Source organism: Protopterus annectens, chromosome 10.part0 (assembly GCF_019279795.1).
Source record: "Protopterus annectens isolate FY-2018-M chromosome 10.part0, PAN1.0, whole genome shotgun sequence".
NCBI classification, from domain to species: domain Eukaryota; kingdom Metazoa; phylum Chordata; order Ceratodontiformes; family Protopteridae; genus Protopterus; species Protopterus annectens.
Genome location: NC_056744.1, coordinates 1,242,102,101 through 1,242,109,189, shown reverse-complemented (window position 1 = coordinate 1,242,109,189; position 7,089 = coordinate 1,242,102,101). Strand labels below are relative to the sequence as shown.

The 7,089-nt window shown below is 43.8% G+C and overlaps 1 long non-coding RNA gene across 1 annotated transcript in view; it reads right to left on the bottom strand.

Annotated features, from left to right (window-relative positions):
- Nucleotides 1–2,189: 2,189 nt before the first annotated feature.
- Nucleotides 2,190–7,089, bottom strand: part of LOC122812833 — a 28,121-nt gene continuing 23,221 nt past the window's right edge. Inside the window, exon 3 of the long non-coding RNA XR_006366585.1 lies at nt 2,190–2,260. This is a non-coding gene — a long non-coding RNA (uncharacterized LOC122812833). The remainder of the gene's footprint in view (nt 2,261–7,089) is intronic.

Genomic DNA, 7,089 nt, shown 5'->3' with positions numbered 1-7,089 from the left:
CAATGGTCCCCAACCACTGGGCCATGGATCATTTGGTACTGGGCCACCAGGCACGGAGTGAAAATAAAAACTGAATGGGTGTATGTATGTGTAAGAGTGTGTTTATGGGTCTGTCTGTGTGTGTGAGTGAATGTGTGCATAAAAACAGAATGTATGTGTGAAAGAAGAGACTGTGTGTGTATGAGAGAGTGTAAGCAGTGGGGTCCGTCCAGACATTATTTTACACTAAGCAGCGCATTTGCTGTTTAGCGTGTGTAAAATAAAAGTTAGGGAAACTGGAAAAAGTGTGTGTGTATGTTTCTGTCTGTCTGTGCATGAATGCATGCATGAAAGCAGAAGAGTGTGTGTGTGTGTGTGTGTGTGTGTGTGTGTGTGTGTGTGTGTGTGTGTGTGTGTGTGTGTGTGTGCGCGTATATGTTTCTGTCTGCATGCATGATTGAATGTGTGCATGAAAGCAAAAGAGACTGTGTGTGTGAGAGTAATCGAGAGAGAGTCAGAACGATCTTGTGTGAGTGAATGCATGCATGAATGCAAAACAGACTCTGTGTGTGTGTGTGTGTGTGTGTGTGTGTGTGTGTGTGTGTGTGTGTGTGTGTGTGTGTGTGTGTGTGTATATGTTCCTGTCTGTGTGAGTGAGTGAATGTGTGCATGAAAGCAGAAAAGGCTGTGTGTGTGTGTGTGTGTGTGTGTGTGTGTGTGTGTGTGTGTGTGTGTGTGTGTGTGTGTGTGAAAGAGAGAGAGAGTGAAGAGTGAGCATGATCCCTAGCAACAACAGTAGCAGCAATGAGGTTTGCATGCCTCTCGACCATACCACTCAACCTCTTGCACAATAAATCTAGACAGAGCCACAAATAATACGGACAGATTTTAAATATTGCTTTTATAAACATAGAAAGTCAGTAAGGTTGCCATTAGGTTTACGTACCTCTCAACTATACCACTTAACCTCTCGCACAATAAATCTGGACAGTGGACTGAGCCAAATATCATGGGCAGATTTTATGTATTGCTCTTATAATAGTAGATCAATGTTATGCTGTTAAGCAGAATGTACACTTTTTTTTTTGGTAATAATTGTCAATTGTCTTTTTAGTGTACTTTGGAGCTTTTCTCCCTGGGTCTTGGCTGAAAATGGACTTCTAGTCCAGTTGGGCCTCCCCAGTAAACAAATGTCAAATAAATAAATAAATATTAGTCACTTTATTATGTGCATGCAATGGCCGATACATGGAAAATTGTCATATATGAAACCAGTCCTTGGTGCAAAAAAGGTTGGAGACCGCTACAGTAAAGGACTACCAACAATGGTAGTTAAGAATATCCTGTCAAACTGGGTAAGAATGAGACAGAAAAAGGGATAGATAAGAAAAAGGTGCGAACAATGGTACATAAGAAAATACATTACTGGGTGACTAAAAAAGAAACCCAAAACTAGGAGGGAGGAACTATAATATAGTAATTAAATAGGAAAAAAGAGGTTTTCTCTAATAAAACACACTTACTACACCCAAAGGGTCTTGAAAAATGCTCAGAGAGAAGATCCACGCCCATGCCAGATGGCATTAAACAAGATCTTAGGTACTGGGGATGGACTCAGGCATTATGCATACAGGCAGAAGCTCAAGAGCTGGATATGAAGTCTGTAGAATGCGGACAAGTTAGATCTGAGGTTGGATCTGTAACCTCTATGTTGAGGTAAAATGAAAAGGACATCAGATCTTTAGATAACCAATTAAAAAAAAGAAGAGTTGTTGTTTTAATATTCTTGCTTCAAGTGGAAGCATTATTTCAAAAAGTAGCTTTCCTTCTAAATGCACATTCCCCTGTGTTTTATTTTACTGTTTAGATCTTGTTTTCTAAAGAAACAAACTACTCAAAATTGCAACATTAAGGTGAAATAACACAAAACTCACATGTGCTTAACAGCCATCAGCTGTATCACATACCTAAGATGCTCCTAAGACATGCAACTAGTAGACCACAGTATATATACTTACGTTTTACTGATTATACATCTGAAATTGCTTTCTAAATGCCTTTTACATATGTTCATAAAGCCAGTGAAGCAAGTGACTATTAGGACGAAACACGAACTTCAAAAGGTCAAGCCAGGGGTTTGTATAATACTTACAAAAACATTACTATTTGCAAAGCATCATGAGATCGAATAGTGCCAAAGTTTTCCTTACCTTGATTTCAAGGGCAATGTGCAGATATGAGTCATAGTTATCCGAATTAGTCTGACATTCTGAGCATTGCACTAAAACAGAAGGAAATTGCTCTGTCATACAAGAATATGTTCACAAATATAATACACAGATTTGCAAAGCTATTTATTTGCTCACTGGTGTAAGAACGTGGACATATATGAACATAAAAATGCATACTCTGTGGTGCTACTTCAACAAGAAGCTTGCATAACCCAAAACCAGAAAATACAGAAGAAAAATCTGCCCAGCAACTAGATCTGCACCTACTCCCTACACCTTGGGCAATGACTGGTTGAGATTAGCCATAACTGCAGCTGCTATCATTTCTAATGAACAGGAGTGGTTCATTTTCAAAGCAGGTACATGGTCGTCTGACATGTATTCCACTACTGCAATTAAACAGTATCAGAATTGCCTTTTATATATCCTGGGTGTTGGGGGTCATGATTGTGGATCATGGTGTATGTGTGGTTGTATCAGTTTGTGGAGTATCTGCATAGAACTTTGAGAACTAGCAAAAAATTAACCATTTTGGGTTGTTGCGCACTGCCAGGGTAGGGCAAAAAAAAAAAAAAAAATAAATAAATAAATAAATAAAAAATAGAAGTTATGTTCTTACCATAACGTTCCATGTTAGTTGTCTTCTTCTCGCCTTCTTCTTGCTGGATGGGTTCGGAGCCAACCTCGGCTCCGACTCGGCCACTCTAAAAGCTCGAGAGTTGGTTCCACCGGCTCGAGGCTCCCCTTATATCCCACAATGCTAGGCGTGAGTTACCTCAGATCTCGTTTGTAAGCTAACCCCAGCTTATAATAGTATCAGAATAACTATAAACAAAGTCCACCTCTAAAACCAGGGAGAAAGAAGGGTGACCTATATCCTCATCCAGGAAATATGCACAACAGCATATGCCTAATAAAAGAGGTGGTAGAAAGAGAGGTCACAATCACAACTCCTCTAGGTCTGTCCAGGCCAGGGGGAAGGAGGGTGGGATGCAAGAAGAAGGCGAGAAGAAGACAACTAACATGGAACGTTATGGTAAGAACATAACTTCTATATGTTAAGTTGTCTATCTCGCCTTCATTCTTGCTGGATGGGACCACGTCCCTAGCACCTTGTCCTGGGTGGCCTAACAGAACAGACTCCTGAGAACAGTGGAACCAAAGTTAGCTCTATGCCTAGAAGCTAAATCCAACTTATAATGAGAAATGAAAGTGTGAGGAGTAGCCCAAGTAGCCAATGCACAAATGGTGTCAATAGGCAGTCTGTCTTGGAAGGCTAAAGAAGTAGCCAAAGCTCTGGTGGAATGGGCCTTAGGTTTATTAGGCAGCTTTTGGTGTCTAATTTCATAAACAAGGGAAATCAGAGATGTTAGCCATCTAGATAATGATACCTTTGAAACTGAAAGTCCCTTTCTGCCTTCTGCATAGGAGACAAACAGCTGGTCAGATTTTCTGAATTGTTTTGTTCTATCCAAATAGTACCTCAACTGACGATGAACATCTAGCCAGTGTAATTTTTGTTCAGACCTATTGGAATATTCTGGAAAAAAGACAGGGAGGTCAATGCTTTGATTTAGGTTTGACGTCGAGACTACCTTAGGCAAACAGGACGGGTTGGTTCGTAAGGATACCCTGTCCTTATGGAACAATAGATAAGGAGGTCGACAGCTGAGTGCATGAAGTTCTGAAACTCTTCTAGCTGAAGTAATAGCTACCAGAAAGAGAGTCTTCCATGATAGCAATTTTAAAGAACAGGAGGCTGCAGGTTCGAAAGGGGGAAGAATCAAAGAAGTAAGAACTAAATTTAGGTCCCAAGGAGAAGGAGGATTTCTTATAGGAGGTCTGAGAAGAAAAATTCCTTTCAAAAAGGCTTTGCAAAGCTTGTGGGACATTAAGGCAGACTCTGAAATACCCACATGAAAGTTAGAAATAGCTGCCAATTGAACTTTAAGAGTAGAAGGAGATGAACCTGCATGGAAGAGTTCAGCTAGAAAATCAAGGACTATTTGGATGGAAGCAGTGAAAGGATCTATGTCCCTTCCTTGAGCCCAATATGTGAAGCGTTTCCACTTACTCAAATAAATCTTCCGAGTGGAAGATTTATGGGAAGCTATCAAAATATCTCGAACAGAGTGAGATAATTGAGGAAGCCTGGCTAAGGTTGGAACTGGAGGAACCAAGCAGTGAGGTTCAGAGAGGGGAGGGAGCGATGAAACTGACCCGACTGATGGATCAAAAGGTCTGGAACTAGGTCCAGATGCCAAGGTCGCTCCAATAGAAATTGATGTTGAAAGGGGAACCACACCTGTCGAGGCCAGTAAGGAGCAATGAGGATCAACGAGGCCTTCTGAGCGATAGCTTTCTGTATCACTTGAGAGATTAGTGGGAAGGGAGGAAATGCATACAGAAGTCCCCAGGGCCAAACTTGGACTAGAGCGTCTCTGCTGGGTTGGCCTGGTAAAGGGAATAGAGTGAAATAATCTCTGCACTTGCTGTTTTGGGGAGTAGCAAAAAGATCGCAGCAAGGCTGACCCCACTTGAGAAAAATTTCTCTCACAACAGAGTCTTTCAGAGACCACTCGTGAGGCATGAGGATAGCTCTGCTCAACTTGTCCGCGATTTGATTGGACTTCCCGGGGATGTGCATTGCTATCAGAAACCGCTGAGAAGAAATCGCCCATTGCCACAATCTGAGTGCTTCTCGACACAGGGGGTAGGACCTTGTTCCGCCTTGTTTGTTGATGTACCACACTACCGACATATTGTCTGTCTGGATTGCAATCGTTCCCAAGGGAAGAGAGTCTTGAAGGGCTTGCAACGCTAAAAGCACTGCTCTCATCTCCAGAACATTTATGTGCAAGTGGCATTCGTCTGGTTGCCATGTGCCCTGGACCGTCCTGCCCTGATAATGCCCCCCCCCCACCCGATCAGGGAGGCGTCCATTGTCAGAGTAGCAACCGGAGGGGGAGGAACAAAGGGTCTTCCCAATAAGAGCTTAGGGGAAGACATCCACCACATGAGATGATTTCTGCACGCCTGCGTGATCATAATGGTGTGGGACATTGGAAGTTGCTGGTATGACCATTGTGTAAAGAGCATCCATTGAAGGATTCTCATGTGGAATCTGGCTAATGGAAGCAGAGGTATGGCCGCCATAATTCCCAACACTTTCAGAACTAACCTGGCTTTGATTCTGTTGTTGTTGAAAAGGAGTGAGACCAGTTTGTGTATGTCTGTTATTCTCTGATCTGTTAGTCTCGCAGACATGTCTACTGTGTCTAGATTTGCGCCTATGAAGGTAATAGTACGACAAGGCGACAAAACAGACTTTTCGCAATTTATTGAAATGCCTAACTTTTGACAAATGCGAAAAGTGTAATCCCTGGCCATCAGAAGGAGATGCTTGGTGGGAGCTGTGAGGAGCCAGTCGTCCAAATATGGAAACACCTGGAATCCTTGTCGTCTCAGGTGAGAAGCTACCACTGCCATGCATTTGGTAAACACCCGGGGGGCAGTGGTGAGACCAAAGGGCAGGGCCCTGAATTGAAAATGACTGGTTCCCAGCCTGAAGCGGAGGAATCTTCTGGAGCGTCTGTTCATTTTATGTGATAGTACGCATCCTGAAGGTCTATAGAGCACATCCAGTTTCCTTTTCCCAATAGGGGAAGGATGGACTGCAGCGTGACCATCCGAAATCTTGTTTTCTTGACTGATCTGTTCAAGATACTGAGATCCAAAATTGGTCTCCAGTCCCCTGTTTTCTCTGGAACTAAAAAGAACCTTGAGTAGATTCCGGATCCTTGCTGGTCTGCTGGAACTGGCTGAATTGCTCTTTTCGCAAGCAGCTTTGAAATTTCCAAAACCGCTAGATCCCTTTGAGCAGGTGGAACATCTGGAAGGGATTTTTTTGATTGGTTTGGAATGCGAAGAAAGGGAATGGAATAGCCTTCGGAAATGATGGACTGTACCCATTTGTCTTGAGTCAGGGATAGCCAGGCTTCTGGGTACAGTGACAATCTTCCCCCGACTGCCTCCGAAGGTGGGCATTCGGGCAACACCTCAGGGATGCTGAAAGGGCTTATCAGAGAAGGCTTCTCGATTGCCCTGGTTCTGCGGACCCCCCCTGCCTCGAGGGCGTCTACCATTGTTATTCCCGCCTCTGCCTCTGGCGGGAACCGCTCTGTCGCCAGGCGAAGTCCCTTGAGATTGTTTACGGAACCACATTTTCCCACTTTTCTGGCCTTTGGGGTAAGGCCTAGAAGGAGTAGAAAAATGGACTCCGACGGCAGAAAGAGTCTTGCCATCAGTCTCGCACCTAGTCAAGGTTTCTTTCACTTGAGGACCAAAGAGAGATGATCCATCGAATGGGGAATTAGTGAAAGACGTTTTAAAGGGGTCCGCAAAATTGCATAGCCGCATCCAGGCATGCCTACGTAAGGCCACACCTGTCCCTGCGGCCCTGCTCGCTCCATCAGCCGCATAAGAAAGGAGGCGCATGGAGGAGTTGGCTATGGAGTTCAGGGTAGCTAGCTGAGTGTTCATCTTATCTTGAAAACCCGCAGCTGTAGGATCCTTCAACATATCACTCGCTTCTTTGATCAAGTCCCTTTGAAGACGAGTAAAATGGCATAGGTAGTTCAGCGAACGCATAGCAAATGTCGCTGACGAGAACATCCGCTTCCCGTACCTGTCCATGGACCTAGATTCCTTGTTAGGTGGATGGACAGGTACTGAAGGATCAGCTAGTTCCTTCTTAGTGGCAGCAGCAACCACCATAGCATCCACAGAAACTCCTTTTGTCAAGAACTGTTTGTCTGCTGGTGCCGTTATGAATTTTGAGGGTCTCCTGGGAGTGGGGTCCACTGAATCAGGAGCCGTC